Source organism: Hemiscyllium ocellatum, chromosome 17 (genome assembly GCF_020745735.1).
Source record: "Hemiscyllium ocellatum isolate sHemOce1 chromosome 17, sHemOce1.pat.X.cur, whole genome shotgun sequence".
In the NCBI taxonomy this organism is placed as follows: domain Eukaryota; kingdom Metazoa; phylum Chordata; class Chondrichthyes; order Orectolobiformes; family Hemiscylliidae; genus Hemiscyllium; species Hemiscyllium ocellatum.
The window spans coordinates 57,802,684-57,825,089 of record NC_083417.1 but is presented as its reverse complement, the minus strand read 5'-3'; the positions used below and the strand labels follow the sequence as shown (position 1 = coordinate 57,825,089).

The following is a 22,406-nucleotide window of genomic DNA, read 5'->3' as shown; positions in this document are numbered from 1 at the left end:
AGGGGCCTAAAGGGATAGTTGGGTTGAAGTGTATGTAAACAGATTATAAATGGATTCTTTAAAATGTTACAAAGTGTTTTTTTTTTGTAAATATTTTTAATTGATGAGGAGAAAAGATTTCTAAGTTCCTTTTACAAAGTTACAAGATCACTACAAAATAGTATGACAATTTTATGATGTAATGACAATAACAATAAACAAACTACTACTCCACTCCACAAATCGCTAAAACGAGAGAGAAAGAAAAACCCTACAAAAACTACAATTCAATAAACAGCTAGACGAAAAAAATAACCAAAATAAAATTTAACCAAGTTATAACAAGGTAACTTAAATTCTAGTCAATAAAGCGACTACACTCAGTGCATTCCCACCGAAGCTCCCACCACTGGGAGCATGAGTAAGCAAACCCATATTTATTCAGGATTCTTCTCCCCCCCCCCCCCCCCCACCAGGGGCCCCTGGGCCACCAGATATAGCCCTCATGACTACACAGAGGTCCTGAGCAATATAGCTGACAAGTCTACATCAATATAATTCAGAAAGAGCCACCATGTTTGTTAAAACAGTTCCATTTTCTGGTGCACCATACTCGGAACAAATTCCAGGAGGATGTGCTCCATAACTAATCTATGCCACCCTGTAAGTCCCGAGGGATTTCTCCAACACCCAGCTCATTAGAGCGTTCTTCCTCACACAAAATGAAAGAGTATTAAGCAATTTATTCCCATGCATGTCCAGAGAGGAGAGATTTGGAAGACCCAACAGGAGGGACACCAGATCCAACTTAACTTCAGTTCCCAAGACTTCTTCCAAAATGCACGCTGTGGCATCTCAATTCTTGCAGAGCTTGTGCCATGACCACAAGTTATGAGTAAGAGTGCCAACATCTATTTTGCATTTGGGGCACATTGGAGACATTCCTGTCTTGAAATTTGCAAGCTGTTCTGGTGCCACAAGAGCTCTATGGAGTATCTTCAGTTGGATAGCCTGGGTCCTGTTAAAAATCGAAATCTTCCTAATGTTCTCCCAAATATCCTCCCACATCTCTGATGAAATTTCCAACCCCAATTCTTGAGTCCAGGTTCTGTATAGCCACTCCATGTGCTTTGAAACATTACTTCCTAACAAGCGATAGAGGGTGCTGACAGACAGTGCCCGTGGACTGAAGCACACTCCTTTTCCTATCCAATTTATAGGAACTAACCATTGTATAAAGTCCTTAACCTGGAAACAGGTCTCTCCTAGGTAGCTCAAATTTCTGACTCAGCAACTTGAAAGACATCATGACCTCCCTTCAAATAAATGTCCCAAACAGGAGATTCCTCTGGACTTCCAGAACTTAAAGCCAGAGTCCATTGACCCAAGCCAGAAACCCAACATTCCCACTATGGGTGTGAAGGAAGAAGTTTTTACTAAGTTGCCCTCACCTTGCCACATCATTCTCCATGCTTTAACTATGTTATGGACAATTTGGTTTCTGCTATGGTCTATAACAGTGCTCATCTTGTCCATAACCAACAAATTGATGAGGAAGCATTTTTTTTTCTGGGAGGCCTCAATGTCCAACCTAAATTGGTGCGAGTCCTGGCAGGCCCGTTCAGCCACATAGGATAGTAAGGATTTCAACTGATATTTCTTCAAGACTGGGAAATCCAAAACTCAACTCCCCTGTGTGAGCTGCAATTTATCCAGCTTAATAAGAGGCTGCCTATGATGCCAGATAAAAGATCCAAGCCAACTGCAAAGCCTCCGTAGTGCTTGCCTTGGCAGCATCAAAGGGAGCATTCACATGGGATATAATAAACCAGGAACAACATTCATTTTGACCAGAGTTATTCTACCCAACCAAGATATTGGAAAATCCTCCCAGCGCCGAAGGTCCTGCCTTATCTTCTCTTGCAACTGCACCTAATTAGTGTTATATAATTGATTGAAGACCAGGGTGACAAAAATGCTAAATACAGGAAACCTCCCTTTGACCACCGGAAAGGGAAGCTGGTTCCATTCCCAATATTGGATATACTAGTAAGGTCCCCCCCCGCCCCCCCCGCCACAGGCATGGCCTTTGAAATTATGAAATTAATTTTATACCCTGAGAACAAGCCAAATAGATTAATCACTTTCATTAAATAGGGCGCAGATGTCATTGGATCAGTTAAGAAAAGAAGGATGCATCTGCATAGAGGGTGATTTTATGCCTGCCTGACATAATCTCCGGAGCAATTATGCCAGCGGCTCAAACACCAGTGCAAATAATAGGAGCGAGAGAGAGCACCCTTATCGGCAGCCTCTGCTGACACTAAAACTATCTGAACAAGACTGAGGCCATTACTGAGAACCACTGCTTTCGAGTCACAATATAACACTGCCACCCGCTCGGCAAAAAGCAAGACGAAAGTGTTCGAGGACATTAAAAAAGTACGGCTACTCCACCCAGTCAAATGCTCTCTCTGCATCTAGGGAGACCACCAAACCTGGAATCGATCTTTGCTGGCATGCTTGGAGCATATTTAATACTCTTCTAATGTGCAAGGTTTGTGCAGGTTCGTAGCTCAGGTTGAGGTTTAGGGTGTTGATTTGCTCGCTGAGCTGTAGATTTGATATCCAGAAGTTTCATTAGCTGGCTAGGTAACATCATCAGTGGCGACCTCCAAGTGAAACGAAGCTGTTGTCTCCTGCTTTCTATTTATATTTCAGAAATGACAGCCAGACTACTAAGACCGCTCGGAATCCTAGTAGCACACAAACACACCAACACTCTCACAAACAAAAACTAACAAACTTAAAAGACCCAGTACGTCCCACGGACAAAACCAACGTCATCTACAAAATTCCATGCAAGGTCGGCCACAAACACTACGTAGGACAAACAGGAAGAAACCCTCTCTCCTGCGTAGCCCTACACACGGATGAAAAAAACCACCAATTCAACTGGGACAACACATCTATCCTGGGACAGGCTAAGCAAAGACATGCCATGAATTCCTAGAGGCCTGGCACTCCAACCACAACGCCATAAACAACACAGATCTAGATACCATCTATCAACCCCTCAGAAAATGAACAGGAAATGACATCACCACAAACCCCAGGAACCCCATCCAGGACAAACCTATAAATAGAAAGCAGGAGACAACAGCTTCGCTTCACTTGGAGGTCGCCACTGATGATAAAACGTCTGGATATCAAACCTACAGCTCACCAAGCAAAGCTACACCCTAAACTCTTCTAATATTGTTGGTGGACCTACAACGCTTGATAAAACCTGTCTGATCCTCCTTTACAATGAAACGCAATTCCCCCTCTAGCCTTAATGCCAGTATTTTTGACAGAATTTTATAATCCATGTGAAGTAATGATATGGGCCTGTACAAAGTGCAATCCTCTGGGGCTTTTCCTTTCTTAAGAATAAGAGAAATATTTGCTTCTCTCAAAGAAGATGAGAGGCAGTTCTGACTGAATGGGTAATTGTACGTATCCAGGGGTGGCCCGACTAGTATGTCTATAAATTCCTTATAAAACTCACTTTGAAATCCATTTGGACCAGGCACTTTACCACTCTGGAACAGCCTCACCACCACCTGTATTTCCTGAATTGTCAGGGGGGCATTCAGAAAGGACACCTGCTTTGAAGTTACATCCAGAAGGTCCAGGCTCCTTTTTTTAAACAAAAAAGGATTCTATCTTCATCAATCTGTCCTCATAGCCCTCTGACCGGTACAGCTCAAGAGTAAAATTTCCTAAATCCTGCATTAATCTTGTTGGCATTGCAAGAAAGAGTACCTGCACACTCTCTGATGGATGTGATTGGGGGTATTCTTATTTCTGCTGAAAATGTGTTGCTGGTTAAAGCACAGCAGGTCAGGCAGCATCCAAGGAACAGGAAATTCGACGTTTCGGGCAAAAGCCCTTCATCACGTTTGCCCGAAATGTCGAATTTCCTGTTCCTTGGATGCTGCCTGACCTGCTGTGCTTTAATCAGCAACACATTTTCAGCTCTGATCTCCAGCATCTGCAGACCTCATTTTTTATTCTTCTTTCTGGCCAAGTACGCAAGATATCTACCTGGTTTATCACCATACTCTCAAATAATCTCTGTTTTGCAAAAGAGTTTTCCCTCTTTGCTGTCTGGGTGAATGCAGCATTCAAAGTAGCCCTGAGGGCTGTAATCCGCTGTAATTTTGTTACAGACAGTCTATCAAAATGTGCTGACTCAGCTGCCTTCAGGCGAGCCTCGAGCAAACATTGCTGCTCTCCCCTCTGCCGCTTCCAGCTCGCAGAGTAAGAAATAATCAAACCCCTTGCATAGAACTTGGCAGTCTCCCAAAGCTGCAATGGCTTACTGGCCATACCAATTTAATGTCCCAAAAGATTTTAGATTCCCACGAAAAATACTCTATAAACGTGCTATCTTTCTGAAGGAAAGGGTCCATGCGCCAGTGCCGCAAGCCTATCCGGTTACCACCGGCCTTGACCTCCCTGTACACTGCCACCTGATTGGAAACAGCTATGTTTCCTATTCTGCCAGACTGCACCGAATTCAGAAAGGTCAATGGGACACAAAAACATGTTAATTCTAGTATCGCTCTTAATGTGGATTAGAAAAAAAAGATGAAATCCCTACCTTTGGGTGAAGACAACTCCACACATCCACCAACCCCAACTCCCTGTTCACGTCCACCAACTGCCTGGATTGTGGGGATATACCTGCAAGATCCCTAGACATCCTGTCCACTTCAGGGTTAATAATACAATTAAAGTCTCCCCTGTAATTGTATCATGTGCCTCAAGGGCTATCAACCTGGAAAGCGTATCCGTTAAAACTTTAAGGAGGTGCGCCGGGAGGGGGGCACAGTATACATCCAAAATCCCATATTCCTCTCGATGTATTAAAGCTTTAAGAATGATAAGTCATCCACACTCATCCTTGATTTGGCCTAACATTTGAAATGGGATATTCTTCTGAATGAGAATAGCATCTGAATTAAAGAATGAGAAAAACACCTGGCTGAACCCTCCCTGTTGCAACTTCAAATGCTCCTTATCCGTTAAATGTGTTTCTTACAGCAAGGCTACATCGACTTGCTCTTTTCTAAGGCTTGACAGTATCTTTTTTCTCATAATTGATGAATGGCTCCCATTAACATTCCAGGTACACCTTTTAAACGAATGGTTAGCCATGACCATTCAAAACAGTCCGTGAACCCCCCGGGAGGAAGAACACATTTCATAGTGTGCCAAGTGAAAACCATAAACAGTTTATATAAATTTAAAAATACAAATTCCAAAACTACCAAATCAATACTTCTAACAGCTACTTCTACAACATACCAACATATTTAAAACAAATGAAAGGAGACTTTTCCCCCTGTCTACAGGGGGCCACTCATGCCACCCATTAATTCCTCCATGATTCCTTCTAGCTGAAGCCATGCCCTGCCCCAGACAACACAAAGTAAGGAAAAAGACATGCAAACATCTTATAGCACAAAAGTTAAAAGTGGACACTCAACCTGTCCCCTCCATACTGAAATCCTAGGCAATCCTGGTAGAACAAAAATATATAACCTCTCCCCGCTTCCTCCAACAAAAGAAACGCAAAAGGAAATAATTTTTAAAAACACAGGAAAACAAAGGATGACGGGAGGGGAAAGAGAAAAAGAAGCAAAAAGGAAACTATTATGACCCTGACATATATTTAAAAAATCAAGACCGGCCCTCCAACAACCAGGTAAACCATGCAAATTACAGAGAAGAAAACAGAATGAATAAACATAATTGTCCAAATAATTCAAGAGGGTCAGTCTATTTTAAAACATCCAAGAGGTCTTTTGCCTTTTCAGGTTCAAAATTGAACACGGACAATCCGTAGCTAAAACGTAGCATTGCCGGATATCTAACAGAATACTGGATATTTACGTCCCTCAGCCTCCTTTTTATCTCATCGAAGGCCTTTCACTTCCGGATCACGGTGAGCGACAAGTCTTGGAAAAACGTAATTCATGATCCCTTGTATATGAGAACCTGAGGATCCTTCCCAGTCTCTAGAGGTTTCCAGCCCCATTAGCTTAGGTCGCACTAGGAGTGGGTGAGGGTGTTGGTCCAAACCAGACCTGCATACTGCAACCCTGTAGGCCCACTCAACCTGCACCCGGCCTGCCCAGACTTCCAGCTTCAAAAACTTTGGGAGCCATTGCTCCAAGAAACTGACCAGCTGACCTTCCTCCTCAATTTTCGAAGTCATCGATCTGCTCCTCCAAGGCCCGTATCCGCCATTCCAAGGACTGGGCCCAACCCGCCACCGTTTCGGAGGCTGCAACCCATTGCTCCACCTCCCCAACATGCTGCCTGTGATGCTGGATCTCCTGGTCATGCTTCTGCAGCATGATCAAGATCAGTTCAAGCCTGGCCTCTATCGACGAATCAATCTTCTGAGTTTCACTAACTCCAAGATCAGGCTCTGCTCCATAGGTAGGTCCCCTGGGGTGATTGCAGAGGCTGACGCTATGACCACTGGCGCATCTATTGGTGTGGGGGTTTCCCTCCTTCTGTTCCCTTCCCTTTGGTCATTTTCCTAATGTTAAACTAACATAGGACAGTTCTAGGGATCAAAAATAAGTATTTCTCCCACAATAGGTAATAAAGTGGGGGTGAGTGCCCCACTTTGTCTGAGTTCTGATGCAGAGCCAAGCAAGGCAGACCGACTGGGTCACAACCATCTTGAATTCCCCCAAAGTGGTTTTTTACTTTGCGCTCATTTGATGAATAATCATGCCTTAAATATCAATTTCCACTTTGCATGTCAGAGAAATTAGTTATGTCTCATGAATATCAGTTTACGTGTACATCAGTTTAACACTGATAAAACAAATTGTAGTGAAGCATCAAATGTTGTTAATGTTTGCTGTGACATCTGAAACTTCAATGTACAGCAATCAGTGATGTTAGTATTTACTGGCTGCTTTTTTAAAAATTACTTGGAATTGTTAATTCCTTGCACAGATTATACTAATGTCAGTATGAACTGTATGGAATAATGAGGGCAAAAGTGTGTGTGTGACCAATTCATTCAGATGTGTGAGCCTTTAAATAGTTGTTATATTGCTGTGTGCACAGTGACTGCAAAAGACCAACCTGTGTGCAATCTGTGCAGGAACCTGTTAATTACACAACTTAGAGGGAAAATTGGTGAACGTATTACAAAATAATATTTTCTGTCTTGTAAATTATGAACACTCGTGAATTAGCTACAATTTGAACAATTTAGAATATATTCACCAACAGTCTATTCTTGGTATAAATCCAGTATACTTCAAAAGGACATTGGAGGAGTGTGTGGTCAGGTGGCAGTTGAAGTTCAATACACAGAAGTATGCAGTGGTAGAATTTGATACAAAAACGTTATCAAATTTTATTCCCTTGCATTAAAAAGCAGAGTACAAAGTAAAAGGTACTATTCCAAAGAGTGTGCTGGAATAGGGCGACGCTGGTGTATATTTGCATAAGTAATTAAAGGTGCAGGACAGGTAAAGAAACAATTAATAAACCATATAATGTTTCGAACGTCCTTTAATAAGGGTATAGAGTACAAAACCAGGGAGAAAATGTCAACTTGTATAGGTCACTGGTTAGGCTTTAGCTGGAGTATTGTACGGTTTGAGGTGCCACACTTTAGGAAGAATGTGAACGCATTGGGTAGAGGACAGAAGGAGCTTACAAGAATGTTTCCAGGAATGAGATACTTCGATAATAAGGATAGATTGTAGAAGTTGGGGCTGTTTTGATTGGAAAGGAGAAGACTAAATTAAGATTCAGTAGAGGTTTCCAAAATCAGTAGGTGGTTGGACAGAGTAGATCGGGAAAAACTATTCTCGTTCACAAGAGGATTGTGAACCACAGGGCGCACGGACTTAAGTGTTTTGCAAAAAAAAAAGCCAATGCAACATTCAAGAGAACTTTTTCACACAGCAAATAGTTAGTGCAGGGAATACACTTCTGGAAGTGTGGTGGAGACAGGTTCAGTTGAGGCATTCAAGAAGGCATTAGATAATTACTGAAAAAGAAACAATTGACAGTTTTACAGGGAAAAGGCAAGAAACTTGCACCAAGTTTAAAATGCACAGAGCCAGTGCGTACACAATGGGCTGAATAGCTGTCTTCTGCAAATCTATGATCCTGTGACACTTTGCAGTTCACAAAGAGATCCATCTAGATGCAAATAGGAAACAAATATTGAATGATTTAAAAGCATGAGTGATTACAGAACTCCACTACTTAACACATTTAAGAATATCTTAAGTCAAACTTTTTTTATTGTCTTTATATTTCTATTTATTTCTCCTTTGTCTTCTTTAGCCATCCTGAAAGGACTTTCCACCATTGTTATTTCCATTCTTAGCTTGTTGGAAAAAATATTCAACTATCCTATGCTAAAACCCAGCAGTTGAATGTGCTGCTTAAAGTGCAGGCTCTCTCATGGTTTCAATATAGCCTCTTCCACGTAACTCAATTTTGAATTTAAATACTGCCATCTTCAGGTGGCACCAAGCCTTGCAAGTAAGGGGTGCACAAATATTGGAATGTTCACTCTCAGCCTTGTCCACACAGTGGTAGATCAGTGACCTATTCTGCTATCGTTGTACTGAAAAAAGACTAAAAACCATAATTTAAAAGGATGAACTCTCACTTATAAAGAAACACACAGCATTCCTTGTATGCATTTCTGATTACTTGAATGCTGATAACTTTGGGAAAGTTGACTAAAGGAAATTACTGAGCCTCATTCTGTACTTTCCTATATAGTAACAAATCTTTTAACAAGATATTGTTGTGATTCCTTACAGCTTTTAACTTGTTTTCATAATAAGCTCCTATTCCCATTCACAACTCCTCTACAAATTATACTATCTGCTAAACTTAATGCTCAACCATACTTTCCTTTCCCTGGGTCTCAGTTGTCTGTTGCTTCCCACTTGATCTGTTCCTACATGAGGCCTCCCTTTCTGCCACAATATCCCTGCTCACTGCAATTCTGTCTGAAAGTTTTCATCAGCATTTCTTTTACAGAAACCTTCTTGATTTTCCTTTCTCTAATTTGTCTTCTCTCATGTTATTCCCTTCATTTTCTGTTCAGTACCTGTCATGCTGTCTGTAAAGAGACATTATTCTAAGGGCAGTGTACAAATATAAGATGCTGAATATGTTTTCCCTGTGTACTTGCTGAAACAATTCAACAATAAGAAACATTGCAGCACTCGTGCTATTTTTTACTAAATAAATATTTTCTGTCAAGTAATTGGTAAGTAGTTATTAATTACCCATATTTAATTTGCAATTAGTCAAGCACATTATCAAATTTTATTGTAGTAAAAAGTGAGGTCTGCAGAAGCTGGAGATCAGAGCTGAAAATGTGTTGCTGGTTAAAGCGCAGCAGGTCAGGCAGCATCCAAGGAACAGGAAATTCGACGTTTCGGGCAAAAGCCCTTCATCAGGAATGAGGAAAGTGTGTCCAGCAGGCTAAGATAAAAGGTAGGGGGGAGGGGCGATGGAGATGTGATAGGTGGAAGGAGGTCAAGGTGAGGGTGATCGGCCGGAGTAGAGTGGGGGCGGAGAGGTCAGGAAGAAAATTGCAGGTTAGGAGGGTGGTGCTGAGTTCGAAGGAATCGACTGAGACAAGGTGGGGGAAGGGGAAATGAGGAAACTGGAGAAATCTGAGTTCATCCCTTGTGGTTGGAGGGTTCCCAGGCGGAAGATGAGGCGCTCTTCCTCCAACCGTCGTGTTGTTATGTTCTGCCGATGGAGGAGTCCAAGGACCTGCATGTCCTTGGTGGAGTGGGAGGGAGAGTTAAAGTGTTGAGCCACGGGGTGGTTGGGTTGGTTGGTCCGGGCGACCCAGAGGTGTTCCCTGAAGCGTTCCGCAAGTAGGCGGCCCGTCTCCCCAATATAGAGGAGGCCACATCGGGTGCAGCGGATGCACCTCCACACACATCATCTATTGCTCAACAAAAAGATTATGATAGAACATGTAAAGAGCTAACTACTTTCCAACAAAATAATTTCAGAAGTTGGAAACAGGATGCTTTAAATTGCATCCCAAAGAATATTTGCAGTCAAATCATATGAAATATTATATTGTGAGGAATTACTTGCAATCCATGGATACAAGAGAACAGGTTCATAGTTCCATGAAACTGGAGTCACGGGAGAGTGAAGAAGACGTTTGGTATACTTACCTTTGTTGGCCAGAGAATTCAGTATGGGGGTTGGGAGGTCAGGTTGCGACTGTACACTTAATTGGTTAGACCACTTTTGGAATTTTGTTTGAAATTCTAGTCTTCCTTCTTTTTGAAGAATGTTGTGAAACTTGAAAGGGTTTAGAAAACATTTACAAGGATTGGAGGGTTTGAGCGATAGGGACAGGCTGAATGGGCTGGAGCTGTTTTCCCTGGAGCATTAGAGGCTGAGGGGTGACCTGACAGAGATTTATAAAATCATGAGGGGCATTGATGGGCTAAATAGGCAAGGTCTTTTCCCTGGGCTGGGGGAGTCCAGAACTAAAGGGCATAGGTTTAAGATGAGAAAGAAAGATGTAAAATGGACCTAAGGGGAAACTTTTTCACGCTGAGAATAATTTGTGTATGGAATGAGCTGCCAGAGGAAGTGGTGGAAGCTGGTACAATTACAACATTTAAAAAGCATCTGGATGGGTATATGAATAGGAACGGTTCAGAGGAAATTTGGCCAAGTGCTGGCCAATGGGACTAGATTAATTTTGGAAATCTGGTCAGCATGGACGAGTCGAATCGAAGGGTCTGTTTCTGTGCTATACATCTTTATGATTCTATGACAGAGAATCCTTTTCCTACTTTGCCATTCCAATTGTAATAATTTTGTAAGTATTTATCTTTGTCCACCTTACATTTTGTTTTGGAAATAAACAGTTCTGCAACAGAGTTCAAAGGCTGTGCTGGTACCAGTATTACTAGTGATGATTAAAAAAAGTTATTTTTTCAAGCTAGCTGTAATTCCAGTACCACAACCTCACAAGGTTGTTCTCAGAATGGTCTGTGAACTAACAGTTTGTTTATGGTTATGTATAGCCCCTTGGGGTTCTCAAATGTTTCAATTTAAAAATGATCAGCAACAAAACTTTAGTCCTAAATTGCAGAACTACTGTTGTTGTTGTACAAGTAAACATAGTCAGGGTAGTAGCTAAAAATATACATGCAAAGGTCAAAAGTAGGTAAGGGTTGTTATGGACCAGGCCAGACTCCTCACAACATTTCAAGAAGGTAGCCCAGAACCTAACTTTGTGTGTTGTTTTAAGCAGTTGTTAACTGGATATTCCAGGAGAGAATCAGTTGGTTAAACCACTTAGTTTTAAACAAAACAGAATTTAGTTACAAGATTACTGGATGAAATGCAAGCAACAGAAACAGAAAACCGAAGAACTTAACTATCCAAAAGCCCTATAGGTCACCCCAACCTAATGATGCTGTTCCAAATACTCGCAGCAATCTCTATAAATACCCCTTGGCACAAAAGGTAAAATCAAACACAAGTTCGCTAGAAGTTTTGGGGGGGGGTCCAGCAGCAGCAGCAGCAGCAGCTCTTCCACACTACTGCTTCAAAAACAAAATACCAAATCAGAGAAAAGCTGAGCTGGGAGAACTGGCCACTCCACTTTTATTGTACAAGTGTTTTTAAAAACTTGAAAGCCTTCTGTCTGATGCAGTATCTGCTCGCTATTATCAAATTAGCCCAAACACTTTCAAGCTCCAGACTTTTCGGTGTCTGTGACATTTATGACCCGTCTGGGAAAAAAGAAGCCAAGGACTGCATAATGATGTTAAAGGAGCAGTTTTGTCCCAGGATAAATGTACTTGTAAAAATAAAAACTGTCAGTCTCTAAAATCATTATAGACCTTCCAAACTAAAGTCGTTAAAAGTAGAAGTTGCAGAAGGTATGGTAGCTTCTGAAGTCAAATAGTTAGATGACTGTGTAGATGGACTAAGCAAGATTTGGGATAGAAAGACATTTTCTCATTCGTCAGTTGTTCTGCTGATCTTCTTATTGGAAAGATGTTGTGAAACTTGAAAGTGTTCAGAAAAGATTTACAAGGATGTTGCCAAGGTTGGATCTGAGCTACAGAGAGAGGCTGAACAGGCTGGGGCTGTTTTCCCTGAAGCGTCAGAGGCTGATTAGATTAGATTACTTACAGTGTGGAAACAGGCCCTTCGGCCCAACAAGTCCACACCGACCCGCCGAAGCGCAACCCACCCATACCCATGCCCCTTACCTAACACTACGGGCAATTTAGCATGGCTAATTCACCTGACCTGCACATCTTTGTGACTGTGGGAGGAAACCGGAGCACCCGGAGGAAACCCACGCAGACACGGGGAGAACGTGCAAACTCCGCACAGTCAGTCACCTGAGGCGGGAATTGAACCCAGGTCTCTGGTGCTGTGAGGCAGCAGTGCTAACCACTGTGCCACTGTGCTGAGGGGTGACCTTATAGAGGTTTACAAAATTGTGAGGGACATGGATAGGATAAATAGGCAAAGTCTTTTCCCTGGGGTCAGGGAGTCCAGAACTAGAGGGCATAGGTTTAGGGTGAGAGGGCAAAGATATAAAAGAGACCTAAGGGGCAACTTTTTCACGCAGAGGGTGGTACGTGTATGGAATGAGCTGCCAGAGGATGTGGTGGAGGCTGGTACAATTACGACATTTAAGAGGCATTTGGATGGGTATATGAATAGGAAGGGTTTGGAGGAATATGGGCTGGGTGCTGGCAGGTGGGACTAGATTGGGTTGGGATATCTGGTCAGCATGGACGGGTTGGACCGAAGGGTCTGTTTCTATGCTGTACATCTCTATGACTCTATGCTTGGAGACTACCTAGATTCTTCTGCCATAACAGCAGTTGATTTCTAAAAGTCTTCCCCCATGTGCTTCCTTTGGCCAAGAACCCTTCCAAAGCCTTCTGCACAAAATAGCTTTCACAACCTGTCATTATCACGACCTCACATAATGGCTGTTGTGTTAGTTGCAAACAAGTCATTGTTCCACCAGGCAAAGTGATACTTATATTGAAATTCTTTTCTCTGTTTTCACAGAAGTTTTGAATTGTCATTTTTAAAGAAAGACCTGGGTTAATTAAATTCTAGATGCCTCCCTTTATGATTGATGCTGAGGTAACACAGTTCAGTGATCTTTGAATTAGCCTAGTTTAACTGAGTGTCTGCTGTGATTTACAGTTTGAAAGGACTTTTTAGAACTTGTTGTTTTCCAAGTTACAGTTTTAAATGATATGTTTCTTTCAGAGTATTTCTGGTCAGTGTATTGAATATAGGAGTGGGCGGTCATGTTGCGGCTGTACAGGACATTGGTTAGACCACTGTTGGAATACTGCATGCAATTCTGCACTCCTTCCTATCAGAAAGATGTTGTGAAACTTGAAAGGGTTCAGAAAAGATTTACAAGGATGTTGCCAGGGTTGGAGGATTTGAGCTACAGGGAGAGGCTGAACAGGCTGGGGCTGTTTTCCCTGGAGCGTCAGAGGCTGAGGGGTGACCTTATAGAGGTTTACAAAATTGAGAGGCATGGATAGGATAAATAGACAAGGTATTTTCCCTGGAGTCAGGGAGTCCAGAACTAGAGGGCATAGGTTTAGGGTGAGAGGGCAAAGATATAAAAGAGAACTAAGGGGCAACTTTTTCACACAGAGGGTGGTACGTGTATGGAATGAGCTGTCAGAGGAAGTGGTGGAGGCTGGTACAATTGCAACATTTAAGAGGCATTTGGATGGGTATATGAATAGGAAGGGTTTGGAGGGATATGGGCTGGCAGGTGGGACTAGATTGGGTTGGGACATCTGGTCGGTATGGACGGGTTGGACCGAAGGGTCTGTTTCCATGCTGTACATCTCTGACTCTAAAAGTCCAACCATTCCACACCAACCATAATCCCAAACGAAACTAGTCCTACCTGTCTGTGTTTGGCCCATATTCCACCAAACCTTTCCTATTCATGTATTTATCCAAATGTCTTTTAAACGTTGTAATTGTACCTGCATCCACCACTTCCTCTGAAAGTTCAATCTACACATGAAGCACGCTCTGTATAAATAAAATCACCCATTTTTAAAACCTTTCTCCTCTCACCTTAAAAATATGCCCTCTTGTCTTGAAATCCCCCACCTGCTATTCACCTTACCTATACCCCTCGTGATTTTATAAATCTCTATTAGATCACCCCTCAACCTCCTACATTCCAGTAAAGAATCCCAGCCTATTTAACCTCTCCTTATCACTCAAATCCTCCATTCCCAGAATAACCTGGTAAATCTTTTCTAAACCCTGTCCAGCTTAACAATATCTCTCCTATAACAGGGCAACCAGAACTGGACACAGTACTCCAGAATAGAACTCTCCAATATCCTGTACAACCTCAACATGACATTCCAATTCCAATACTCCAAGCTCTGAGCAATGAAGGCAGATGTGCTAAATGCCTTCTTGGAGCTTATCTAAATTTGATGTAAACTTCACAGAATTATGTACCTGAATATCTAGGTCTCCATGTTCTACAACACTAACCAAGGCCCTAGTTTGAATTGTATAAGTTCTGCCCTTGTTTGTTTTTATCCAAATGCAATGCCTCCCATTTATCCAAATTAAACTCCATCTGCCACTCCTCAGCCCATTGAAGCAATTGATCAAGATCACTTTGTAACTTAGACAAATTCTTCACAGTCCAGTATACCACCAATTTTGATATCATCTGCAAATCTACTAACTATGCTTCAATATTCTCATTTAAATCACTTATATAAATGACAAACATAAGTGGATCCAGTACCAATCCCTGGCTGGTCACACACCTCCAGTCTGAAAAACAACACTCCATCACTCCTCTGTCTCTTGCTATTAAGACAATTATGTATCCAATTGGCAAGTTCTCCCTGAATCCTATGTGATCAAACTTCAGCTGACCTGCACCATCATGATGTACGGATATTTTGCTAATTCTGTAAATGTTGGAAACAACAAGCTAAATTTTTAGTCTATTTAACTAATATCTGGTGACAGCTCAGTAAAGGAATTGGTGACTGAGCAACAGCATTTCATCACAAAGCTTTTTGCCTTTGGTCATTGGATTCAACCCTTTGATTTGTGTTATTTCCACTAGAGTGTTATCCACCAGGAGCATCAAAATGAAGAGTACACTATCTACATTGGGATTAGGAAACTAAATGTCAACATTTACTATCTATGTCATTATTTTAGAAATTGGAGAAACATCTGGGCCAGTGTATTGATGAAAGATGTGACGATCTTGTGTGTCATTGTGCCTTCAGCACCCTGTTCTAATAGACTCACTTTTAATTTAAGCAAAGACAGATAAATTATAACTTGATAAAGGAAATTAGCTACTTCAGAGAAAACAAAAAGTAATATATCTGTGAGCGAGATATATTTATTCGACTTGTGTGGATCATAATTTGAGTAGTAAGTTGCAGACACTGACTTTGTTTCTTTCTTGCAGGGCACTCTGCTCACTTTGGATAAACCCTTACATGGAGGTTAAGAATCTGATACACTTGAACTGAAATTCCAGCAATCAGTTCTGAACAAGAGAAACAAAAAGAACCAGATGAAATTTGAATAAAGAAGGAAGCCATGAGTAGATCGCCAGCTGGTAGATTGATCACATCAGCCCCAGAATAACGGAATGACTGATTCTTTTTGAAAAGACTGTACAGAAATAAAGGGGAAGAAAAGGACTTGCCAAGCAGAGCATGATTGCTTTTTGGATTTGAGAGTGCTGTGCAAAAGACTTGTCTCTGGGATGTGACTTCAAGGTGGCAACCACTGCAGGTTATAAAAGCAAAGGAGAGTGGAATTTCACATGTGTTGACCAAGTTCTGAAAATGCCAGAATGTAAAGCATTGAGTGTCCGTGGGCTTGTAGTTGTGTCCATGATGTGTTTACACAGTGTCCAGTGTAGCCAGCGTGTTCTTGCTGATGTGTGTACAGACACGAGCACTCTCCTGGCTTTTTTCCATCCCACTTTGTGACAGATGTTGCCAAAAATTTAAATCCTCTATTGAAAGGATCTGTTCCTTGTCGACAATTTTCAGCCAGAAGCGCTCTCTGCACTAACGTTTAAACCTGGAATCCTGTCTTCTTGAGCTCCTCAGCTCAGTGCTACAAAATGACACAGGCATCCTAAAGAGATGGTTCAAATCTCTTTTTTGCCCTTCTCTCAAGGCCCTAGTGGATTTTTTATGGCTGCAGTTTCCTCTAGAGACTAGTGAATCTGTCCTGCTGTTAAAGGTATCAATTTTACTTCAGCTTGTTATGTAGCCTGAAAATTCAGGCTGGTCTATGTATGACAGCTGGAGGAAGATACGCCCTTTTGTTTGTCAAGGTGTTTTGATATGGTGTACCATCACGATGTTCAATAAACTATTGAATGAGCATTTACATTAATTTGTGCTAGATAAACAGAAATGGAGTTAAGATTTCCCTTTTCTAATTTTATTTTCACAGAAATCTCTTCACAAATGAAAAGTTACAGCATGATGTAAAGTTTTTTTTACTACTTTGGTGACGTAGGCTTTTAGTAAGTCTCAGGAAATGCAATGACCTGCACGTGACCCAGATGTGGGTAGTTTTCCACTTTCTTTAGGGACTGCATTTACAATGGAAGGTTGGTTTATAGCATAAAGGGCTTTGCAATGTTAGCCCGAGAGCTATGGACTGTTGCTGCCGTTCAGTAATGTGTTTACAGTGACTGCAAGTTGGTAGAAGTAACGTAAGCTAGGGTTGATATGCTCTGCTCTATCTGGTCATCCAGAGCTCTCAAGCAGAGCTAATACACAGATCCCTGCAAACATTGGGAGAAACCCTGAGTTTGCTAGGCACAAGCAGTCTGGGTATCAGGTAGTTAATTCCCTGCCATAGCATTTACTGGTAAATTCAATAGTAATTTTCGTTCCCCAAAACAAAAACTAGTGTTTTATAGTTGATGAACAGACAGAAAAGAAAGAGACCGGAGATGCCACTTTACAAGGAATGGGAGGATATGACTGGAAAATGAGTCATTAGAAGGAAAATGAGGACCTCGCACACCAGCATTTATAGTAAAAATGGTGTTTGTGAGCGGATTTCAGAATCAAGACAAATTGCACTAGTGGTCAACAAAATATATTTGAAACCATGCTGTTAGCAGTTTTGGGTACTACAAGTTACTGCATGACGGGTATCGAATTTGAGTGTAAGATATATTACTGCAGGAAAATTGTGCTTTTCCCAGCAATGTGAGTAGGCCTAGCACTTCTTGGAACTGTGTACAGTCATTGTGAAATTAATGTTTCAATGTGGTGGGTTAGGGGTTTTCCCGTGTATACAGAAACTGAAATACGTAGCAGGATTGTGTTGCTGCTGTTTTTATTACGCGTTTTATTCTAGCATCACCTTTACATTTCCCTTCTACTTTTGTAATGGTTTCACTGTGTGCTCTGTTTCTTTAAATGACTTATCAAAAGAGGTCACAATGATGAGGTCCTTGTAATCTGTGATGGATTTCAAACTTCAGGTACCGAGTGTCAGTGAAGCAAGAATTTACTTTTTTTCAAACAAACTTTGTTTTAAAGGTGTTGCACGATACACAGCACATTCATAATGACTTAAAGCAATGCACTTTTTGTTTTCTGTGTACTTTTTTTAGTTTCTTGGATGCTCTTGCACTGCTTTATTCTGATACAGATTCTCACCGAGGTGATCTGTCCTATTTTTCAAGGTGAACATTGTAAAAAAAAATCAAAAATTAAGCTTATTTAATTTTGAATGCCTCTGTTGTAATTTGTACTTATTCTAATTTACCCTGTCCTAGTGCCTTGAGTTGAAACCATTTTTGGTGCTCTCATTGAGCTGACTATTTTCCAGCCTGTTTCTTGGTAGCTTTGATGAATGAGGAAATTAACAGTGCTTTTAATGTGGTTTGTCCCCACTCTATTTTCACCTCAAATCTTTCATATAAAGTTAGTTATTTCAAAGAAAAAGGACTTTCCCTTCCTTGTGTGTATAAAGATAAAAATGGAGCTAAGCATCTAAATTTAAATTAAATTGACTCTCTCGAATCCTTTTCTTCATAAAACAGTGTCCACTTTCTGCTCTGTAGTTGAACAGCTGACCTGTGGCAAACATTTAACTGTCTTCTCTTCTCAGCAATACATCTGTGGTTTGTGGCACAATCCAATGTGAACCTAGTTGCAGCTGTTTGCAGTATTTGACTGCTTGTGTCAAACACAGATATCACCTACTGGTTCTATAATAGACAACCCAAATCAGTAAAAATCATAATTATAAAAGCAGATCTACAGTATCATCAATATTCTCACTTAAAACTTAATGCATTTTTAAAAAATGGGAATGAAAAGAAAATGTTGAAAATACTCATGCTTTATCCACATCTGAGAACATTTTAATGTTAACATTTTGCTATGGAAAACCAAAGCCAAAACCCTAATTAAGAATTTGGGGATTTTAGTGTGATGATTAATTCTTTGGGCCAAAAAGGAAATTATCCCAAAACTGCATGATATCACACTTTTGCCTGTTCTTTTTAAAATTTTGTTTGACTAAAATTGCTATCAGACAGGGTAGTTACCAAGTGCTGTTTGGCAGGATGTTGCTTAGCACCTGCTTTCTCTCATGTGACTGACCTCGGTTATTTTCATTGGAGCAGGAATTGATCATTTCCCCTCCGACAGGAAGTGACGCTTGGCAGGTGAGCCACTGCAGGCCACATGGTCTCCCTCAGTTAAGCAGCTGCTTTAGTCAAGATACCTGGGCACAGCTGACTACTTTGTCAGCCTGGCGTGATGAATGGAGCATGGCATGAGAAGAAAGAACAGCTAAATTGGGAAAGGAGAATCTCCACTTGAATAATTAAAATGTACTGTTGCTGAAATAATTACCCAAAAAATAACTTACAATACTAATTCATTTTCCCCATAATGACTTGCTTATTGGTGTTGCAGAAGAATTCTCTGACACCTCATCTGTTAGTTTGAGTAGTAATGTTCTAATGGTCGATCTGTAGGGCAATAAGAACCTGATTACTAACCATGTTAGTATTCATATTCATGTTGACACATTTTTATTACCTTTCAGATGTAATTTCCTCTTAGTGATTTTGCAATATGTCCACTGAGCTTACAAGACGATGATGTCAAGGAATAATCTCTGTTCTGTACTGCCCTGTTTTAGCAGCAGAACATCACAACCATTGCCCATGACTTGTATCCATTGCCCTGAGTGTGATTTTAAAAAGATATCAATTATTTTAAACTTTCCATTCTGATTCATAGTTTTTTTTTAAACATTGAATCACCTGGAAGATAGAAAGAGTAGTAGATGATTCAGACCCTTGAACCTTTTCCTCTGTTCAGTTAGATTGTGGTTAATCTGCACCCCAACTCTACATCCTTCAATTTGTGTTGTGGTGGGATTTCAGTCTCTTTTGGTCCCGGCATCTCTGCTTTTGGAAATACAAGCTGAGTTTACACAATCATAATTTGACTCTATAAACCTTTTGATATCATTCTGGGGAATTCATGTTGCAGCACCTGTAGGGCCATTCAATTCTTCGGGTGGAATGGGATGCCCAAACAGTGAATGAATGCAGTGTTTCAGGTGGGGTCTGACCAAGGCTGTATACAGCTGAAAAGTATTCTTCTGCTTTATACTTCAACTCCCTTGAGATGAGGGCAACTTTTTCAGTCCTTTTGATAGAAACAAAATTCAATCTATTAACTTTCAATGATTTGAGTACTTGATAACAGTTGAATTTGAAACATAAGAATTTGTTTCTTCGGCCCAAAGTGAATGATTCCAGACTTATCTGCCATTGGCCACATTTTTAACTATGCAATGAATTAGACAAAAATCTCTTTTTAACTTCCTACTCCAATCTGCATGACTCCATCATCCCTTCTACCTTGACATTTTTATCGACAAACTTGTTATGCCACTCTATTCCTTCACCCAAGTCATTAATATTTATTGAGAAAGTGTGAAGTTCCAGAACAAATTCCAGACCCTAAACTTATTGTTATGGAGAGAGTGACTGTGTGAACATCATCACTTTGTGGCATTCCCTCTGAGTGTCTAACCTTTATTTTACTTCTAGTTTTCTATCTTCAAATCAATTTTAAGCACAGATTAAAAGTCTACTTCAAATTCTGTCTACTCACATTTTGCTATTTGGTTTATGGAGTCTTATCAAAAAGACTTATTGAGGGCAGTGGATAATATCACTAGATCCCCCTTATTAGTGACATTTTCATAACTTCTACTGAATTAGTCAGATATAACCTGTGCTTAATAAAACCATTTTTAACTTTCTGATCAGCTCATTTTTGTTTAATTGCTTAGTTATTGTGTTCCTGGTGACAGATCTTAGTAACTTCCCTAAAACTGACATCAAACTAACAGGCTAGAATTTACCTGGTTTCTGTCTCCCACTTAAATAATGGATTGAAGTTAGTGAATTCACAATATAGCCAACAATCAGTGAAATAAGAAATTTGAAAGATTATGACTAACGCTTCTGAATTCTCTCACCAATTATTTTAACACTTGGGTAGGAACCATCAAACCCTAGAGATTTATCTTTCCTAATTCCCATTAATGCCTCCATTACCATTTTTAAAAAAAATAGTTGTATTGGATCCAATAAGCTTCTCCCTTTGATTTATCCTTCAGCTATCACTTGTATTTTATATCTCTTCCTGTATTCTAAAATTGATTATGATATATTTGTTTGATAAATCTCCCATTACCTCAGTGTCTAATTGAGTACCAGATACATCGTCTTTTTGGGTCCAGATTCCTCTCAGATAATCTTGCTCTCAGTGTTAATAGTAACAGTTTTACTATTAGCTTTTATCTTAATTAGAAGTTTTAATTTTTTTTGCAGCTTGTAATTTCTTTTTGTTCTGTTGTTTTCATATTTTAATTAATTGTCACAATCTAGTAGTGAAATTATGCTGCTGTATACAACCTCTGCCTCTATTCTTTTGCCCACTCCACCTTCCAAATAAAATGTACTTAGTGTTCATTAACTGTGCAAAGTCGAGAAAATGAAAGCATGTTGTCCAAACAGTTTTATTTAAAAAAGCATTCAGAAGGCTGATTGTTATTTATGCAAGCTCGTTAGGTAAAATCTAAATTGTCCATTGTGATAGCACAGTTGGGAAACTAATTACTTGGTTAGAAACATATATAGGAGAGGTAGAGGAAGGACAAGAGAAAGTGTGTCTGATGATCTTTATCTGGCAGAACTGCAACATGAAGTACAAATGCTGTGTATTCTACTTTCTCTGTTCAATATTTCTGTGACTGGGATGTTGCCTTATGTAATGAATTGTTTTCATATTGCCATATTAAAAAAAGGGAGGTTGGAGGAATTGACCCAGAGTGATTGTCTGCATTTGATTATAATGTAAATCCTAGCGTGTTTCAGTCTAATGTATAATTAAACTATGGCATGGATCCTTGAACTAAAGCAGTGTTTGAAAAGAAAAACAGCACAGCTAAGCAAAATCAGACTTTTAGAAGATGGAATACTGTATCATCAATGTAAGTCAGTAATTTACAAGTCAATTTTTTGTAGACTTGAATAAAAGGGGATAATCTTTCAACTGTCCTAGTGTGTTTTACACTATGCACTGTAGGCAGGCTTTCACCAGGTTCCAATGAGAACAGATGGAATTTGTTTGTAATGCAGTTTCTTGAAAAATGTTAAATGTTTACAGGCACATTATGCTTTTTATATTAAATTTACTGAGTAGACGTTGATCTGAGATTAACACCAAAAAGATACAAAGCTCATTTTAAACAGACTATCCTGTATGTTGATGTATAGTATGTATTTCAAAATTATGAAAAATAAAATCTACACAACATTCCCACAATCCTATGTCCAATTTATGTTTTAAGTTTTAGTTTCATTCCTGTCATTGGGGTGATGTACATAAGGTTCCATCAGATGGAGCAGTATGCCTGCCTGTTATGAAACCCTGCATCGGGGTGATGTGTGTGATTCACACTTTGATGTAATATTTCCTGACTTCTGGAATATCTGCAGGTTTGATTACCTGAATTTGAGATCATAAAGACTTATAACATGGAGACAGGGAGTTAAACATGATAATTTAATCTCTAGCCAGAGTTCAAATCTATGGAGATGAAAATTGGATGAATTGATGGTGGTTATGGAATCTTAAATGAAACTGACTGACTGAAGAATGGCCTGGTCCACTGAAATAATTGGCACAACTCAGTCCTAATAATTGGCACCATCCAGTGTCTACATGAAAGTGCTTGAT

The 22,406-nt window shown here is 40.2% G+C and overlaps 1 protein-coding gene across 1 annotated transcript in view; it reads left to right on the top strand.

Moving 5' to 3' along the window:
• znrf1 (zinc and ring finger 1) overlaps positions 1-21,981 on the top strand; it is a 257,590-nt gene extending 235,609 nt beyond the window's left edge. The window contains exon 6 of the mRNA XM_060838197.1: positions 15,554-21,981. The gene's annotated coding sequence lies outside the window, so the exon portion shown is untranslated. The remainder of the gene's footprint in view (positions 1-15,553) is intronic.
• Positions 21,982-22,406: the final 425 nt, after the last annotated feature.